This window comes from Urocitellus parryii, chromosome 5 (assembly GCF_045843805.1).
Source record: "Urocitellus parryii isolate mUroPar1 chromosome 5, mUroPar1.hap1, whole genome shotgun sequence".
In the NCBI taxonomy this organism is placed as follows: domain Eukaryota; kingdom Metazoa; phylum Chordata; class Mammalia; order Rodentia; family Sciuridae; genus Urocitellus; species Urocitellus parryii.
Window position 1 is genome coordinate 115,179,601 of NC_135535.1, and position 21,425 is coordinate 115,201,025.

General features: G+C 39.8%; 1 pseudogene; it reads right to left on the minus strand.

The window, feature by feature from the left end:
* Window positions 1–7,008: 7,008 nt before the first annotated feature.
* On the minus strand, window positions 7,009–8,846 carry LOC144255033 (C2 domain-containing protein 2 pseudogene; annotated as a pseudogene).
* Window positions 8,847–21,425: the final 12,579 nt, after the last annotated feature.

Genomic DNA, 21,425 nt, shown 5'->3' on the forward strand with positions numbered 1-21,425 from the left:
AACAATATGTTGCCTACAAGAAATTTACCTCTTGTGCAAAGATATACACAGATAGTGAAAGAATGAAAAATGGTGTTACAAGTAAAGAGAATCGAAAAGTAGCTACTTTTATAATTGTTAAAACAGACTTTAAAATAAAATCAAAAGAGAAAATGAGGTCACTATATATTGATCAAGAGAATAATTAATCCAAATATATAATTATTATAAATGTATAAACAATAAGTCCTGGAGCATCCATTTTTAAAAAACAAACAAACATGATTAGAGATAAATGGAAAGATATGTCACAATAAATACATCCACACCAAAAAAAAAAAAAAATCAACAAAGAAACAGATTTAAAACATACTATAGATTGAAGGGACTTAACAAACATCCAAAAACATACTACATTCAACAGTTGCAAAATACACATTATTTTCTTCATCACGAAAATGTTTTCCAAAACAGACCATATATTAGACCATGCAGAAATTCCTACCAAAGTTTTTAAATAAAATAATTTCTTGTATTTTATCTGATCACAATGAAAAGAAACTAGAAATAACTGCAGAAATTACACAAACACATGTAGACTGAGCAACACTATTAAGTGAACAGTAGATTATAGAAGAAATCAGAGGAAAAATTTTAAACTCCTCGAATCAAATGAAATGAAACCACAACATACCAGAACAGGGAAAGCAGTGCTAATAGGCAAATTTGTAGCAATGAGTGCCTAAATCATAAAAATGTAACTCAAATAAATAATATGTGTCTTACAAAAACAAAAAGAAACCAAATCCAATTTCCATGGAAGAAAAGAAAGAGTAAAGATTGCAGAAGAAATAAATGAATTAAAAACTAAAAGAATAACACAAAGCTTCAATAAAACAAAGAGTTGGTTTTTGAAATAATAAGATTTCAAAGAATCCCTTAGTTAAACTGTCAAAGAGAAAGAGAATGGCCAAAGAAGTAAAATTATACTTAAAAACAGTCTTAACAATAGTGAAATTCAAAAGATCATTAAGGAAAAGTTTGAAAAACTCTATGCCCAATAAATTAGAAAATCCAGAAGAAATGGAAAAATTTTGTATACATATAATTTAGCAAATTCAACAAAGGGGATAAAAAATACCTAACTAGATTGATGGCAAGTAATGAGATTGAAACCATAATACTTTTTTTCTGATTAAAAGGAGGAAAAAGAAATAAGGATCCTAAGACCAGATGGAATCATTGCTGAATTTTACCAAACTTTTAAAGTACTAACACCAATGCTGCTAAAACTAATTCATAAAAAAGGGAAACAAGTTTTCAAACTCATTCTATGAAGCCAGTATTAGCCTGCTAATAAAACCTACAAAGGATACAACAGAAAAATAGATCTTAAAACAGACTTTAAAACAAAATCAGGGCTGGGGATGTGGTTCAAGTGGTAGCGTGCTCACCTAGTATGCATGAGGTACTGGTTTCTATTCTCAGCAACACATAAAAATAAAATAAAGATATTGTGTCCAACTAAAACTAAAAATAATAAATATTAAAAAAAACAAGAAAAAAAATCAGAAGAAAAAAGTAGGTCACTATATATTGATCAAGGGAATAATTCAACAAAAAGATATAATTATTATAAATTCATAAGCAATAAATCTTGGAGCACCAATGTTTAAAGCCAAACACGATTAGAGATAAACTGAAAGGCCAATATCTCTGATAAACATAGATATAAAAATCTTTAATAAAATTCTCTTGTATTTAATTTAATAACACATTAAAAAGATAATATGTCATCATTGAGTTTCTTTCATTCCAAGGATGAAAGAATGGTTCAACAAACACAAGTCAATAAATGCAATAAATCACATAAATAAAGTCAAGGATAAAAATAACACGATTATCTCAATTGATGCACAAAAATCCTTTGAAAAAATTCAGCATTTTCCTTATGATGAAAACCCTGAATAAACTTCATACAGTAGGATCATTCTCAACACAGTGAATGCTATACATCATACTAAACTGAGAAGAGCTGAAAGCACTTTCTATAAGATCAGAAACAAGATAAGGATGCCCACTGTCACAATCCTTATTCAACATAATATCAGAAGTTTTAGCCACAGAAATTAGGCAAGAGAAATTGAATAGTTTACAAACATTAAAGCAAGAAGTCACATTATCCTCATTTGCTAATGCTCTGTTTGTGTAACAAGATAATTGAAAAAAAATCCATCAAAAGACTTTTAGAACTGATAAACAAATTCATTGAAGTAGGATTCAATGTCAGTATGCAAAAATCAGTTGCTTTTGTATACACCAATAAAGAATTCTCTGAGAAAATAATCAGGAAAGTAATCTTATTACAGCAATGAAGAAGGAAGAGGGGAAAGAGAGAAAAAGAAGGAAAAGAAGAAAAAATACCTAAAAGTAAATCTAACTTAGAATGTGAAAGGCTTCTACAATGCAAATGACAAAATATTGAAGAAAGATAATGAAGAACACATTAGAAGTTGGAAACATCGACTATGTTCATGAATCCTGAAAATTAGTATTGTTAAAATGTCCATAATACCCAAAGCAATCTACAATTCACTGCAATTTCCTCCAAAATCAATGAGATTTTTCAAAGAACTAGAAAAAAATCCTAAAATTTATATGTAAGCAAGATCCAGAATAGCTAAAGCAATTTTGAGCAAAAATAGCAATGCAAGAAGCACCACAATACCTTATTTCAAATTAGACCTGAGAGCCATAGTAACAAAAACAGTATAGTAGTGGCATAAAAGAGGCAGGTCCTCAGAAATAAATACACGTTGTGACTGGTTATCAAAAAATGTGCCAAAATACTGGAGAAAGAACATCCTTCTCTAACAAACTGGATATTCCCCTGTAGAAGATTAAAATTAGATCCCTAGATATGATGTGGTACAAAAATAAACTCAGTATTAAAGACCTTAATGTAAGGCAGGATCCTTTCAAACTATAGAGAGAACATAGCGGAAACACTTCAAGATCATGGCAAAAGCAATGATTTCCAAATAAGGACTCCAACAGCTCACGAAATCAGAATGAGAATAAACAAACAGGATTGCATTGAATTAAAAAGCTTCTGCACAGCTAAGACTACTACAATCAGCAGAGTGAAGAGGAAACAGACAGAATGTCAGCTATCCAGTCTGACAGACATACAGGAAAAACACAACAAAAACATAACTACTAAAAAGCAAGTCATATAATAAAAATGATCCAATGACCTGAATACACTTCTCCAAAAAAGAAATGCAAATTGCCCATAAATATGCAAATAAATCTACAAGGAGATTACATTTTACCAAGTTGGGTGAGATGTTATTCCAGATGGAATAGTTATTTTATGATATTAATATATATATTAATATCACTGGTGAGGATGTGGAGTAAATAGAACCATATACAATGTTGGTAAGAATGTAAATAAGTATGTCATCTATAGAAAACAGTATAGATGGACCTCAGAAAATTAAAATAGAACTACCACATGACCCAGCTATACCACTGCTTGGTATTTATTAAAAGGAAATAAATTCAGCAATTAAAAAAGACACCTGAAAGACCATGTTTACTGTGACACTATTCACAATAGGTAAGATATGGACTCAATTGGGGCTGGGGTTGTGGCTCAGTGGTAGAGTGCTTGCCTAGCACATGTGAGGTGCTAGGTTCGAACCTCGGCACCACATAAAATATAAATAAATAAAATAAAGTTATTGTGTTCAACTACAACAAAATATATTTTAAAAAAAGATATGGACTCAGTTGAGGTGCCCATCAACCAATGCATGAATAAAGCAAATATAGTATATATACATGATGGGGTATTATTCAGTCAAAGAAAAATGAATTCTGCCATTTTCAAGAAAACAGATCTTGTTAAATGAAATTATTCATCTACAATAAGGAAAGTATTGCAGGTTTTCTCTCATATGTGGAAACTAAAAACTAAAAAGATATCCAGATAGAAGGACCATTAGGGACCAGGAAGCAGATAGCAGGGAGAAAGAAGGGTGAGCAAGGGTAGAATGAATGTAAATTCACGATACATGCATGTATGGAAATGACAATGAAACCCATTAGTTTATTCAATTAATATATGATTATTTGTATATGTACACACACACACAGACACACAAAAAATGGGAGATTATGACAAAGACACACAAGAGGGAGGATGATGTGAAGACACAGGAAGAAGATGGCATACACAATCCAAGGGGAGAATTCTCAGAAGAAAACATCCTAATGACATCTGGATCTCAACTTTACCACCACGAGAATTGTGAATAAAATAAATTTCTATTGTTCAAGAGACTGCACTTTGTTATGGCAGCCCAAGCTAACTACTACACATCCCTTTCTGCAGAGAGAAAGAGAAGGTGGACTCTGCCTTCCCCCATGGCAACCCTTGGCCCTATGACATGGAAGATGGGGCCTTGCATGAGTTTGTAACAGTGTCCAGCAGCACCTGGCACCATTCTCATTATTTGAATTCTTCTGGTGAGATATAACAGGTCTAATGGTTTGAAAACTGAATTCCAGAATGGGTACAGATAAGCCAGTTCCAGATTGAAGAAAATGAAGATGGGTGGAAAACTTAAAGAGATGCCAAAAAGTAGTAGTCAATATAATGAATGTACAATTTTTCAAAAATCCAAATTAACACAAAACTCAATGATGAACTCCATAAACGTCAAAAATTTTAAAAAGAGCAGGATCCACTAGATGATATCAAAAACTTAACCACAAAAATATCACAGACTGCAGCCAATAAGAATAGACTCCCTGCCCATAGGGCTGGAGTTGATCCAGAGGACTTCAGCTGACAGGAGAACAGGGAGGTGTAGTTAGTGTCAGAAAAGATGTAGGGACAGGCTGGCAGCAGGGGGCCATTCAGGACTCTTCATCAACCAGTATGGAAGTATTTCAATATTGTAATAATCCACACAGCCACCATGGTTTGAGCCATGGAACACCAGCCTATGAGTAAACGTGGAATTAGTCACTCCAAGAGCACTCTGACACTGACTGTAAGCATTTCTGACATAGTAAACCACCATTTGAATGAAAGAGTCAAAGTCAAATAAATTCTTTGTTAATTTCTATTCCATGTAGGTCATACATTCTGATTATTGCTGCTATCAATATTAATTAAATTACAGAGAATATTGTCAACTGGCTTTTGGTGATAACTTTCCCTAAAACTCAATGAAAATTAGTACAAGGAATTCTGTATCAGTATAGTATTTTTGCCATATGTTCTTCATTCTTTTCCTTTTTTTTGTAGGGGTACTAATTTGCTCTTCATATATTTAGAACTGTACAATAGCTAATATTTAAATGCAATCTTTAAAAAAGTGATTAAAAAGTTATTTTAAAGTCACTTGATAATTTTTGAAACACCTAGGAATTTGAAAATGTGCATTTGAAAGTGAAATTCCCAGTGTAGTTTTTAATGTCTTCCTCAAAAACAAGAAAGAAAAAAGTGCTTCAGTTTTGGCTCTCACAAAGGGCCTTGCTCCTTGATGGCTCTATTCCCCTGAAATAAATGTTGAAGGGTTAATGGAGCCTCGGAGGCCACACACCCACTTGCACATCTGCTGAAGGTCAGAGTCACACCAGGTCAAACTTACTAAATGAATATCAATCTCATTACAGGGTCAAAACGTGTAACTCCAGTGACAATCACTCTTCAACAAGCATGTCTGCTGGCAGTACACATTCAAGAGGATTGAAACAATATGAAAACTGAATGATCCAAGGTATAGGCATACTGATGAGGGAACCAGTTTTCTAGCTATACAGGGCTTTAAAAGTGTGTGCCAAGCTTATCATTTTTTCCCACTGGAAACCAAAAACACCCCAAAATGCAGCCAGGAGCACTGTTCACAGCAGCAATCTGAAGCATCTATAATAAGAATTTTCCATGTTTGAACTATTTGTTATTAAATTTCCATTCTTACAATTGACACCTGAGATGCAAAACAATTTCTTCTAGTGCTCTACAAGTACTTTGTTTTGGCTATTAGCAATATTTAGCAAAACAATGTGTGTGTGTGGGGGGGGTTACTATGTTCTATGCACTGCCACCTATTGCTCACAATTTCCTGGGTCAGGTTCTCACTCTAGTATAGTAAGTGCACCAGATGGAAAGGAAATCTGCACATCAACTGTTCCACTGGCATAAGAACCATGTCAGGATTTATGTTATCTCCACTGGAAAGTAGGCTCACACTAACCATGGGAAAATGTTCAGTATAATATGCACAGGACATACTTAGTGCTTGCACAAGTTTTCAAGTTCTATGGCTATGAGCAAAGGCAAATGCCTTCCTATATTTACCAAAGCATTTCAGATACTATCATAATTTCTTTATCAATAACTCTGCCTGTTGGGTCTGGGGTAATGACTCAGTGGTAGTGCACTTGCCTAGGACAGGTGAGGTCCTGGGTTTGATCCTCACCACATTCAAACAAATAAATGAAATAAACGGTAAATTCCCCTACCCACAAAAAAAACCCTCCCCCCAAAACCCTGTCTGTGTTCCATCTAAATGTCCTCAGGGCCAGGTTAACTTTTTAATTCTAAGAAGAAAACTAGGAGAGGTGAGCATCCATTCTGTTCATAGTGACAGCCCAGAAGGGCACACTTCCCCATGACATGGTCCAGACATGGGCCCCAAACATGTCCTGCTAGAGAGCGGTGTAGATAAAATCAAATCCCTAGTTGTTCCTCCTAGTCCCTGCTAAGCATGGTATTTCTCTTGCAAGGAATTCTTCTCCTGTTACCTCAATGCTTAGGTGGGGGCTGAAGGTCCCACTGGGATTCTGGTGGCAAATTGGGCTTTGTCAGTTCTCTTTGGGGGAAGCCTCAAGCTGGAGACTCAGATTGTTTTTTCTCTTTCAAAGACTAGATTGTTGGGGAAAAATCATGCTGCAGGAATGGGCATGTGGCAGCGGCCAGAACTCCTGCTCTGTCTACAGGTAGGCAGCCTACATGACATTCATGGTGCTCTTGCCCCAGTGCCTGGACAGTAGCTTCTTGTTCAGCAGCTAAGTGAGAGTCACTCATTTCTTCTGGGTGCCCTCATGTTGCTACAGGAACATGAGGTCATTGTGTGACTGGCTCATGCCAGAATATTTCTGCTGGTGCCACTGGTGGGAAAAAAACCTCCTTAAAATTCCTCCTTCTTAGCAGTGTCTAGCTCTGAGATGCCAAGGGAGCTCTCTGAAAGCTCATCCCCATCAAGCTCAAGTGGGGCTGCTGCTGCCAGGGGATCCTTATCCAAGTTTAGGGTGTCTACTACCTTCTCCTGGGGCTTCAGGGAAGCTCAGAATTGGGCTGGATCATCTTCCACCAGTGGGGCAGAGGCCACAGCTGCCTCTGGGAAGCCAGATAAGACATCCTGTGGGCTCTGTCTAGTCCTGCATGAGGGCAGTATTGTCATCCTGAGAGAGCAAGGTATTGGAGATCCCTGAAATGATGATAGTGTTATTCTTCTGTGATGACTTGAGTTTCAGCTTTGAAGATTCAGTGAGCTGCTGAATGGCAACTTCAATGACCTGACTGAAACCATTCAACACCAGCAGTTCCATATCTGAAGAAAAGAATATCTTCCTGACAGTTGCCTCATGGCATGAGATGACCTGGATGAAGATGTCCTTCTTAATGACCTTCACCTTGATGGATGTCTTCAGGGGGGCTCAGAACTCAGCCAGGACACCCTTCCCACATCATAGTAAGGCTTGGTCTTCACAGTAGTAAAAGTAGTGACCATGGTACCCCATGGCATCACTGTGTGATCCTTTTCTATCTTGGAAGAAGCAACAGGGTAAGGGATTTGTCAGGATTTCAATTCACTGGGTTCTATGTAAGAAAGCTCTGCAATGACAGAGCCCAGTGCTGAGCTACTGAGGGTGGGCCCACTGATCAGAAAGAAGCTCTACATCCTGGAAGGCTGTTTCTTGAACAAATTCAGAGGACAGTGGTCAGGGCCAGCAGACCTTCTGAGGATTGCCAGTCCTCTGTAATCTGCAGGTGTAAATCCTTGGACCTGGTGTTCCACTCAAAGGTGAACTCTTCCTCCCAAAGCAAGGTGAGTAGTGTTCTTGGCTAGGGTGCTGATGAACCTCTGGACAGGATCATTCAGCTGGGCAATACACAAAGGGTTAATGCTGCCCAGAGTCCCAGGATCATTTAGCAGTAAGGTGCAGAATTTCTTCACCAGTGGCTTTAGTTCATGAGTCCTTGGAGATTTAGAAGGACAGGATTCCTGAGCAGTAGATGAAGTGCACTGTAGATTCTGAGCTTACTTTATGTCTGTGGGCTTGGTGCTCAGAACCATGACAGAAAGGTGGAACCCACAACGTGGTTTGAAATGTCCTTTAGTGTTTCAGATACTTCATTTGTCTCACCCACCTGGCCCTTCTCTGATGCTCTGGGCTGGATCTTAATTGTCACTTTTGGCACATGGATGCAGGACCACCTAATCTGGATTTCTTCTCTCTTATTTTAAGTGTAGCTCCAGATGTAGATAAATCAGGGAGAGCTGCATGTCATACAGCTGGTGTCCTGAGCCCACAACCCAGGGCTCTACACCCTGAACTGAAGGGTCTTGTCCACCATGTGACAGGCCACCACCTTCTCCTGGGCTGACTGGACCATGCTGGAGACTTCTCCAACTGCCAGCTACTGGAGCTTCAACCACTGGTTATGCTAAAAGGAGACCTGCAGGGGGCCTCCCTTTCCTTTTGGCCTCATGGTTCAGGGCAATCACTTAGGCTACCTGCCACTGTTTCTTATAGCTGTTTGGCATCAGGATCTAAGAAAGCAGTGCATAGGACTCCCAGAACTGATCCTCTATGGGCTCTGCCAACTGCCAGGATGGGGGGCACACCCTGGCCAGCACACACTACATCAGGTGACCAAGGCCACAACAAAGAACAACATCAGCATGCACTACTGATCATCACTGAGCCAGCAGCCCAGCAGGGCCATGATGTTGGTGCATATCTTACCTACTTGCACTGCTTTCCCAGAGTAGCCCCCTTGCCAGGACAAGGAGCCTGTGGGCAGTGAGCTCAGGACATCCCCTTGAGGCCATCCAGGGGCTGGAGGGAGGACCACAGGCCCATGTCTGGCTAGACCAAGCCTGGCTAGGTGCAGAGCCATGAGGCCTGAGGCCAAATGAGGCAAGCAGAGAGAGAATACCTGGTTGCAGCCAGGTGGCTGTGGCCAGGGATTGCAACCCAAGCCCAGCACCACCTGAGAAAAGGGTACACAAAAGCAGACCTGACAGAAGAAACACCTAACTGGCATATATCTCTTCATTCTTTTATAAATTGAATTTCTGAAATATTATTGTTATTATCATTACTGAGATTCAATGAAAAGCACGATCAAACTAACATAATTCTTTACAGAACTACAAAAATAGTCTCAAAGAACACAAGACCCCTGATTCGCAAAAACAATCCTGAGAAAAAAGAGAAATGCTGGAGACTTCAAAATACTGTTTCAAAACATACTGCAGAGTGATAGTAACAAAAATAGCATGGTCAGAGCATAAAAGCAGACATGTAGACTAATGAATTGAAATAGACAGCATAGAAATGAACTCACACAACTACAGCCATCTGATTCTTGACAAAGGTAACAAAACCATATGCTGGAGAAAAGACAGGCCCTTAACAAACAATTCTTGGAAAACTAAATATCCCTATGTAGAAGATTGAAACTAGATCCCTATTTCTCACCTATGTCAACTCAGAATGGATCAAAAACCTTAACAAAATACCTGAAACTTTGAAAGGCATTGATCTTGCCCATTCAGATGGGGATCATCAAGAATACAAAAAAGAAACAAAAAGAAATGAGTGCTGGTGAGGATGTGGGGGAAATGAAACACACACTGTTGGTGAGAATTTAAATTAGTACAGACATAAGGAAATCAGGATAGAGGTTCCAAAGGATACTAAATATAATACTACTTATGATTCAGATATGGCATTCCTTGAAAGAATTAAAGTCAGCAAGCTATCCTATAGTTTACTGTTTCTTGTGAATTGCAGTATAAGAGATAAGTTGTGGAATCAGAACAGGTGTGTCTGTCAATGGATGAATGGATAAAGAAAATGTGATAAACACACACACACACACACACACACACACACACACACACACACACACTGGAGCATTATCCCATTGTCCAGTCATAAAGAACAATAAAATTATATCATTCCTAGGAAAATAAATATAATAGAGATCATAGTATTAAGTAAAATAAGCCAGACACAGAAAGACAAGTATTATACAATTTCCCTCATATGTGAAATCTAGGGGTAAAAAAAAGACATGAAAGTAGCAGGGAGACTTATTAAAGAAGATGACAGAGAATGGGGGAAATAGAGGGTCATGGGCATGTCTGTCACTCTTGACATACTCAGAATTAGAAGTGCAGTCCCAGCTCCCACAATTTGAGAGCACTCCTTGCTGAATTCTGTACCTGGTGTTACATCCATACTTCAAAGCTTTTCTTTTAGCTCTTTAAGAACATGGTGCCTGAGGGTATTAGTCAAATTTCCACCACTATAATAATTACCTGACATAACAAATTCTGGTTCACAGTTTTGGAATCCATGATTGATCAGACCTACATTTTTTGCCTCTGGTGTTGGACAAATTATTGCAAAAGGAGGGCATGGCCAAGCAAAACTAATACCTCAATGCCAGGAAGAAGAGAGAGAGAGAGAGAGAGAGAGAGAGAGAGAGAGAGAGAGAGAGAGAGAGAGAGAGAGAGGCAGAGAATGGGTCTTAAAATCCCCTCTAAGAGGACACCCCTGATAACTTAAAGACTTCTCACTGGCTCCAATTTCTAACAGGTTAAATCAGGTCCCAAGAGCACCACTTTGGGAACCAAGCCTTTACATCATGGACTTTTGTAGGACATTCCAGATCCCAATTCTAATATATCCAAAGTGTAACACTACCTTCATAGTGTGCAATTATAGCACTCTACTTTAGCTGTTGCTGTGTTTACCAAAGACCTCTCTTTAGCAATGTTTAGGGGCCTGAAAGGATGTGCCAAACTAGTTTGTTTGTTTGTCTTTGGTCTCTTTTATGCTGTCACTTTTTCATATAGGCTTCAGTTCCTATATCTTTATCTGGCAACATCTACTCTAAGATTTCATGAGCACTTTATTTCGTTTTTATGAGAGTCGTGAGCACTATAGGAAAAAAAAAGGCTGCCAATAAAAATTCAGGAAAAGAATGTGTTTTAAAAGTATTTCAAGAATTAAAATATTGTAGTGTCTACCTTTTTCCCTAAGCTAGGTATGGCATATAAATATTACATGGTTGTTGCTTAAATCAATTTTATGATGTATCCAGAAATTCACATTTCTGCACTCACAGCTCACCCAATAATCCAAAATGTCAAACGCATTTTTTTCCTGAATTATTCAGCTTTCTGTTGCTGTGACAAAATACCTGTGAAAAACTTAGAGGAGGAAAGATTTAGGCTAATGGCTTCAGAGGTGTTCATCCATAGTCACAGGGCTTCATTGATTCTGGGCCTCTGGTGAGGCAGAACATCAAGGGCAGAATAATGCTGTTCACCTCATGGCCAGGAAAGGGCAGAGGGCAACAGAGACAAAATGAACCTTCAAAGGCATACCCCAAATGACCTACTTCCAAGTGGGCCCAACTTCCTAAAGTGTCCATCACCTCCCCAATAGTGCCACCAACTGGGGACCAAACATCTAACACAAAAGTCTTTGGGGACATTCCAGATGCAAACTATATCATTTTCCTAAAACAAAATGCTAAAAATAAGACAGATATAGCTCTCACAAGAGTCTTTTAAAATCGCACACCAATTTCACATCTTTAAGTATGGCCCCCTATTAAGAAAACTGCATGTCCCCAGGTTCCAAAGTGAACACCACACTTTGTAAATTATCAAGCAATGCATCAAAATTAAGTGGCATAATTGTGAAAATAGGTTTAAAATCTTAAACTCTAGGCACTTTTTCTTCTGATTATACTTAGATTTAAAAAAAAAGTCAATTATCACCAGGTGCAGTGGCATTCACCTTTAATACCAGAAGCTTGGGAGCTGAGACAGGAGAATTGCAAGTTCAAATCCAGCCTTAGCAACTTAGGAAAGACCTAAGCATTTTAGTGAGAACCTGTCTCAAAATAAATAAAAAATAAATAAAAATAAATAAATAAATGAAAATGGCTGGGAATGTGGATCAGTGGTTAATCCCCCTTGGTTCAATTCCTGGTACAAAAAAAAAAAAAAACCATAATTTGTCAATGCATACCCAAATAATCAGTTTTAGTACTTCACAGCACAGTGAGGGTATTATAGTTCAAGATATACTGTCATATATTTTTATAAAATAGACCAGACCCCACAATCTAGGGAGACCCCCCCACACCAGCAAATAGAGGGTGAGGGTTTCTCTTTCATCAATCCTGATGTCCAGAAATTACTAGAGATGCTAATTACCAAAATAGCAGAACAAAAAATATGAAAGGAAAACACTAAGAATGGGTCCTCTTTCAAACCAATGATCCCAGACCACTACCTGGGTTCTCTAGGAAAAATGCTGAAGTCACTGAGTGAAAAGAGAGAGACCACTGCACAACCCTCTGGAACACAAAAGGGAAACCAAAACCGCTTCCTGGTTCTCAGCATTTTTTTTTTACCACAGGTCTCAGTGGACTCTTCAGAGCATAAATGTAGCCAGATATTCTTGGGCCTGCCCTCTCTGCACAGTGAGTCCCTGGTGGATACTGCCTGGGTCTCTGAGAGGGCTTCCTCTGCACAATCTAAAGCTGTTACATTTAACAAAGTCTCTGGCTATTCCCCAGAAATCTTAGGCTGAAGAATATCCACAGCTTTACAAGGACCAGTCCTTGCCCAACTATGTGGCTCAATCTCAATTTTTAACAAAAACACTGTCCCCATCTGTGGCTCAGGTCCAGAACCACACCCACTTTACATCCTCTGACCCCAAACTATCACCTTCTTTTCCACCCCAGAAGAGGACCCAGAGAACAATTTGCCCTACATCCCAAGAGGAAGTATGGCCTCTCAGAACAACTGAAAATGAGCATGTGGAATGGTACTTGCAGAAGCAACAGAAACAGAGGAAGTGTTTTACTCTCTTTGCTCCAAAATCTCAGGGAGCCAATAGCCAATTCACTTTCAACCTTCACCAGGGCAGTTGCCCCTCCATGACCCTCCAAGTCTGCCTCCATACTTCCTAGGGATTCTAACAGAATCAAGCTCCAGGAGCAACCAGAGCAACACAGGCTAGAGAGGTTTATTGCACATGAACACAGGCCTGGCCCTTACTGCAGATTTCAAGCATTCCAGGACTTGACACAGCCTCAGGGCAAATTCCCAAGGAAGTTTTATGGGTGCCAGGCAAAAGATGAGCATGGCCCCTTCCTGGCCACCCAGCCCTCTGAACTTGCTTGTGAAAGCAGCATAGGTTTGCAGAAGGTAAGGCCCAGGTGCTCTGTAAAGTTTCCCTAAGGGACCAGAGCAAGACTTAGAGAAGGGCCAAGAAGGTCTACTCTGGAATTCAAGAAGCACCTCAGTAAAGGTTCTGGAAAATGAAAAGGAGGATTCAGAAAGTGACTTGATGAGACCATGGAAGTGTGACTCAGGAAGTGACATATCTATGGGTTCAAACAAGAAACTTCTGGAAAAACTCCTGCAACACCATCTAAGCAGAAAGTTGGTACAGATCAAGGAGGACATAATCCACACATATATGTGTGGATTCCTGCCTTGATGCCAACACTCACAAAAAAAGAAGAAAAAAACCCCAGCAATCTAGCATCCTCCAAGGATCATCAATCTCTGGTGAACACCTCTCAGATTCCTTCTTTCCTCAATCCAGGATCTCAATACTATGAACAAATATTATGACATCTCGGGTGAGACACAGGTTGAATCCACACCTCCAAGGCCTTCAATACCATAATCACAACTTTGGTGAGAGACCACCCTTGCCCCTTCCACAGTCAAAGTTTCCCTTGGTATCCTATGATTCCAGGGCCAACTCCACTGCCAAGGTTGCCAGTTTCCCAGAAGGACTTCATTGGAAAAGTCCAGGAGAGAAGGTGATTTAATGTCAGTTCCCACCCTGCAGAATCTCCTCCCTGATCCCTCACCTGCAGAGATGCACAAGGCCAGGATAAGAATCCCAATGGGTAGCACCCATGAGCCCTCAGTGGTCCCTCAAAATACACAGGAGGACCAGCTGCCTTCCCTGCCTTACACTTATAGTCTCTTGGGCAGAACCCAGCACAGAAGGATTATCATGAGAATTGCAAGAGACAGCCTCAAGCCCAGTCCAGGCTTGGCAAAGGCCAGGTATGAGCTATGAGAGAACTGTGGAGGTATAGCCTCAGGAGACACCTACTGTGGTATGGCAATATTGGAAATCAAAGTACCTCCCAGTCTTCAAGATCTGAAGAGACCAGGAAGACAGAGGTGAAGGAGGAACCTCCTGAATGGGAAGTGACAGTCCCACACCTCCCTGCCAGAGAAATGTTAGATCCTCCAGAAACCTATATTGAGAAGAGGAAGAATCACTTTCTGCAGTCGCTATACTCCAATAAAAAAGGCAGTGGGCAGGAAGATTCCTTACCACTGCCCAGATCCAGTGTCAGTCACAGCAGACTATGAATGAATAATGGGATAGCTGAAGCCCAGAACATCATGACAGTTGTTCAATGAATCCTGGTGGACAAGATGAGGCATCAGCATGAAACTGGTCCTCCAGAGTTAAACTGACATGAAGAGGAGCCCAAGACCCTTGTGGCAGGCAATCTTGTCATCAGAGGACTTCTTTCTACACAAAGCGAAGGAGAATTATATGGCTTGTAGTCACTATGCCAGCCCCAAGGGCCACAACCTTCCTATTAAGAATAGATGGATCAGAGATAAGGATGGCAATCAGGCCTTGCTGCTCAGGGAACCTGTACCACCAGCCAGTCCCTGACAGCATTGGCCAAGAAGGGTAGGTATCTCAGGCCACTTCCATCATTACCCAAAATGCTGTCTTCAAAAAGGTTTTATCTGTTCAAATATATCATTTTTTTTTTAGTTTACATGGTAAGAAAGAAAAGTTTCTTTCAGAAAAAAAAAATCAGTTCATACATACAATGACTATTTTACCTCATGTACATTCTTTGTGTGCTAATGGCTTCTTCCTATGGAGACATCTATTGCTTTCTAATTGACTTTTTTCTCATTAGAGATAGTGGCTTCTCTCTATGCCATGTTGAGACATAGGGAAGGGGTCAATCCCTTTGTGCCCCCTTCTGGGCAGAACTATTTGTGCAGTAACTGTCCAATGCTTTGGCATCATAAGTTCAGAGTTAAATGTTTGAGAAAAATATTACACATTTTAGCCAAGGAAGAAGGTAGAGTGGCATGGGGTCATCTTAATTGGTGCCATAGACAAAAAGTTCATGCCCTTCCAGTGCCAACCACCAGATTGGAGGAAAGGGTCACCAGAGGCTGAGTTGTTCACCCTATTGCACCCTAGGCCTGCCTCTGTGCTGGCTCCCAGACCACAGGCCTGGAGAAATGCAAAAGGAAGCAAATCCTTCAAGCAGAGAAGATAGATTTCTGAGGGGTATATTAATAAGCCTATACACCACTGCCTCTTGAATTCCAGAAAGGAAGAGTTGACAATTGGTGGAAAAGCCAGGACTAGGGCACTCTGGTTGTGACTTGTAGTATAGTGACATTTACACACACATACAGCTCTAGTAATGCTCCCTGGAAGAATTTGGGGCTTAATAGGACCAAGGAGCCAGCTTGGGGTCACAGAGCAAGTCTCCCAACACCATTCCTTGCTTGTCCCATAGATCCAGGGGAAAGGCAATCAGACAGAATCTATACCCACAGAGGAAGTGACCTACTCAAAATTTAGGAGTTTTCCTGGGTAGGGGAACAGGTCAGGACTGGTCCCTTCTGGGTCTTGCTCTGCTTCCAGTCCATATTTCCTATTCTCAGAGCCTATCCACATGGGAAAGCAGAAAATCATCAAAGCAGGGAGAGGATCCATTTCTCTAGGGTGTTCCATGCTGTGCCCCACACACAGTGAGAAGCGGGCATTTTTCAATGGGCCTCATTCATTCCCTGGTGGGGAGTCCTGCTCCAGGAAGCATCATTGAGCCAGAAAACATGGCGTGAGTTCTAACCCCATGCCTATAAAGATCTTCTCTATTCGTGGAACTGAGAAACCCACAGGGTGTGGGTATAGCCATCACAGGCCTCTTCTGAGTCTTTCACTCTCTTCTCCAGAGTGAAAGCAGAAATGGCCCTGGGCTAGGCACTGCTGGTTCCTCATGGACCCAAGTGGCAAATTCTGAGTGGGAGGGAGTTGGACAGGCACAACAAGGCTCCTGAGGGGACAAGTGCCATGAACAGCAATGCCAATGGACCAGGCAAAAGCAGGAGGGGGCAAGTTTCTGTCTCTTCTCTTGCCACCAGTCGGGTCAAAGGATATATTCTACAATGTTATCTCTAAGAACAATTCACCTTCGTAGACTACAATGCTGTTCACAATGTCAAGCACTTTGACTTTTAAAGAATTCCTACAGGAAGAAATTCCTCCAGCTTTCCTAGACACAGCTATACTTTCTTTCCTTCTCATCACCTTAACAATATGACACATACAGCACCAGACAGTCCCAAAGGCTTCCCCCTGTGTTCTCTAATGTCATTCACATTCATAACCATTCTTGTAACAAAATCAATTGCAATTATTTCTCAGGCTGATGTGGATTGCTGCATTTTCCAAACAGGTACAGGTCTCTGTGGTTACTCCGAGGTATGCTAGGGTTCCACTCCCTGGGCTGAGTTGTCCTGACTAGAACACATATCTTCCCATAAACATGTGGCCCATGTTTATGGTAACCACAGTTATATAAACCACACAGGTGAATCTAACGTCCAAAAAGTTGTTTTTGCATGCTTCATCTTAGGGCTACTTCAACAAGAAAGAAAAAATGAGAATGCATACTGAGATCTGATGGAGTGTGTGAAGTTTCAAGCAGCAAACACAAACCCTGTTCGATTTCCAGCTCCATTTCCATTCACCTGTATAGGTCAAAATACAGTGAGACCTGGAAATACGCATTGTTCCTATGAGCAAGCACTTGCACCTAGAATGCCCACACTTGGCAAGCATAGTTACACTAGGTAAAAGATGAATCTTTCCGAGTATGAAAGAAACTAGACACAAACTATCCTGAACCATAACACAAGCTGTCACTCTAGCCCTAAAACTAACCCTAAAACTAACACAAACCCTGACACTAACCCTAACCTGTTTAGAGAACCATTGATTCTTAGAGTTCCAAACTTAGTGAGTCTAGTGGGCTAGCAAAAAGATGAATTCCTGTAGATTATCAAAGAAATCTGACCAAAGAATTGGGGGAGGAATTTTAGTAATTGGGTATTTTCCTGTTTTCTTATAGAGTGCTATGAATAAATTTATTTTTGTGCTCTACAGCTTTGGGCTTCTTCTACAAGAAACAAACCAGACAAAGCTCATGGAGAATTGACTTACTGTGTGAAGTTTCAAGCAGTTGTACAAACCCTGTTTGATTTGAGGCTGTATTCTCATTCACCTGTACAGTTCCAAATGCAGTGAAACCTGGAAATAAAAACTGGTCCTGACAGCCAACTGTTGCACTTAGAGGCCCCAAACTTGATGAGAATAATTAGGGTAGTTAAAATATGAATCCTGCCCAGTATCAAAGAGCTTAGCCCAAAACTAACTCTAACCCTAACACTAGTTCTAACACTAGCTCTACCCCTAGCCCTACCCCTAATCCTAACCCTAACACTATTCCTAAAAGGTTTAGAGAACCAGAACCGTTGATCCTAGTATTCCCAAAAGTGTGGAGCATAGTGGGGCTAGCAAGCAGATAAATCCAGTGCATTATCAAAGAAATCTCACTAAATAATTTGGTTAGGTATTTCAGTAAATGGGTATTTTCTTGTTTTTTTTTTCATAGAATGCTCTTGGATAAAGTTGTTTTTGCATGCTTCATCTTAGGCCTATTTCAACAAGAAAGAAACAGGACAATACATACTGTGATCTGATTGAGTGTGTGAAGTTTCAAGCAGCAAGCACAAACCCTTTTCAATTTCAAGCTCTATTTCCATTCACCTGTATATGTCAAAATGCAGTGAAACCTGGAAATACAAACTGTTCCTGAGAGCAAACACTTGCACCTAGAATTCCCAAACTTGGTGAGCATAGTAGGATAGGGAAAAGATGAATCCTGCACAGTATCAAAGAAACTATGCAAAAAATAACTCGCACCCTAACACAAGGTATCACTGTAGCCCCAAAACTAACACAAACCCTGACACTAGCCCTAACCTGTTTAGAGAACCATTGATCCTTGGAGTCCCAAACTTAGAGAGCCTAGTGGGATAGCAAAAATATGAATTCCTGTGAATTATCAAAGAAATCAGACCAAAGAATTTGGGGGAAGAATTTCAGTAATTGGGTTTTTCCCTATTTTCTTACAGAGTGTTATTGGATAAAATTGTTTTTGTGTGCTTCTGCTTTGGGCTTCTTCTTTTTTTTTTTTGAGAGAGAGAGAGAGAGAGAGAGAGAGAGAGAGAGAGAGAGAGAGAGAGAGAGAGAGAGAGAATTTTAATATTAATTTTTAGTTTTTGGCAGACACAACATCTTTGTTTGTATGTGGTGCTGAGGATCGAACCCAGGCTGTACGCATGCCAGGTGAGCGCGCTACTGCTTGAGCGACATCCCCAGCCCTTTGGGCTTCTTCTATAAGAAACAAACCTGACAATGCTCATGGAGAACTGATTGAGTGTGTGAGGTTTCAACTAGCTAGCACAAACCCTGTATGATTTCAGGTTGGATTCCCATTCACCCATAAAATTTCTAAAAGCAGTTAACCTTGAAAATACAAACTGGGTAATTTCCTGTTTTCCTATATAGTGCTCTTCAATAAACTGTGCTTCAGCTTTGGGCTTCTTCTACAAGATGAATACTGCTCAGTATCAAAGAAACAATGCTCCAGAGAACAGATTGAGTGTGTGAAGTTTCAAGCAGCTAGCAGAAACCCTCTTTGATTTCTAATTGGATATCCATTCACCCATATAAGTAAAAATATTTTATAATAGAACTGTTGCTGACAGTGAACATTTGGACAATGTAGACCCAAACCTGGCAAGCATAGTTAGGCTAGGTAACAGATGAAACCTGCCCCATATCAAAGAAATTAACCTAAAACTAACTCTAACCCTAACACTAGCACTAACCCTAGCCCTAACCCTAACATTAACCCTAACACAATCCCTGAACTGTTTAGAGAACCGTTGATCCTAGGCCTTCCAAAAGTGTGGAGCATAGTGGGTCCAGCAAACAGATGAATGCTGTGCAGTATCACAGATATCTGACTAAATAATTTGGATAGATATTTCAGGAAATGGATATTTTTGTGTTTTTTTCATACAGTTTAAGTTAATTTTGCATGCTTCAGCTTAGGGCTACTTCAACAAAAAAGAAATAAGACAATGCATTCTGAGACCTGATTGAATGTGTGAAGTTTCAGGCAGCAAGCACAAACATCCTTGGATTTCCAGCTCGATTCCCATGCACCCATATTGGTCAAAATGCAGTGAAACCTGAAAGTACAAACTGTTTCTGACAGTGAGAACTTGCACCTAAGAGGCCAAAACTTGCCAATCATAGTTAGGCTAGGTAAAAGATGAATACTACTCAGTATCAAGGAAACTAAACAAAAACTAACTCTAACCATAAAACAAGCTCTCACCCTAGCTCAAAAATTAATGAAAACCCTGAAATAACCCTAATCTATTTAGAGAATCATTGATACAGGGAGTCCCAAAGTTGGGGAGCATAGTGGGCTAGCAAAGAGGTGAATTCCTGTGCATTTTTAAAGAAATTTTAAAAACGAATTGGGAGAGGTATTTCAGTAAGTGAATATTTACCTGTTTTCTCATAGAGTGCTCTTGGATAAACTTGTTATTGTGTGCTTCAGCTTTGGATTATTCTACAAGAGAAAAGCCAGACAATGCTCATGGAGAACTTAATGAGTGTGTGAAGTTAAAAGCAGCTAGCACAAACAATTTTTGATTTCCAGCTGTATTTGCATTAACACTTATAGGTCAAAATGCAGTGATACCTGAAACTACCAACTGTTTCTGACAGCAAACATATGGACCTTGAAAGCCCAAACTAGGTGAGCATAGTCAGAAAAGGTAAAAGATGAATCCTGTCCAGTATCAAAGACATTAGCCCAAAACGAACTCTAACCTTAACACTATATCTAACCCTAGCCCTAACCCTAACCCAAACCCTAAACCTATCCTAAACTGTTAGAGAATCGTTGATACTAGGAGTACCAAAAGTGTGTAGCATAGTGGGGCTATCAAACAGATGAATGTTGTGCAGTATCAAAGACATCTGACTAAATAATTTGGTTAGTAACTTTAGTAAATGGGTATTTTCCCTTTTTTTTCATAGAGTACTCTTGGATTTTGCATGCTTAAGCTTAGGGCAACTTCAACAAAAAAGAAACAAGACAATGCATACTGAGATCTGATTGAGTGTGTGAACTTTCAAGCAGGACGCACAAACATGCTTTTATTTCCAGCGCGATTTCTTTTCACCCATATAGGTCAAAATGCAGTGAAACCTGAAAGTACAAACTGTTTCTGACAGCAAACACTTGCACCTAGAAGGACCAAGCGTGGTGAGCATAATTAGGCTAAGTAAAAGATGAAAACTTCCCAGTATCAAAGAAACTAGACAAAAACAAACTCTGACCATAACACAAGCTTTCACTCTAGCACTAAAACTAACACAAACCCTGACACTAACCCTAACTGCTTACAGAACCATTGATACTAGGAGACCTACCTTGGGGGGCCTAGTTGGGTAGCAAAGAAGTGAATTACAGCAAATTATTAAAGAAATATGACCAAAGAAATGGGGGAAGTGTTTCAGTAACTGGGAATTTTCCTGTTTTCTTACAGAGTGCTCTTGGATAAACTTGTTATTCTGTGCTTCAGCTTTGGGCTTCTTATTCAAGAAATAAGCAGACAATGCTCATGGAGAACTGATTGAGTGTGTGAAGTTACAAGCATATAGCACAAACCCTGTTTGATTTCCAACTGGATTCCCATTCACTCAAAAAGGTCAAAATGCAGTGATACCTGAAACTACAATCTGTTCCTGATAGCAAACAATTGCATTATGTAGGCCTGAACCTTTCAAGCATAGTTAGGCTAGGTAATACATGAATCCTGCCCAGTATCAAAGAAATTATCCCAAAACTAAGTATAACCCTAACACTAGCTCTA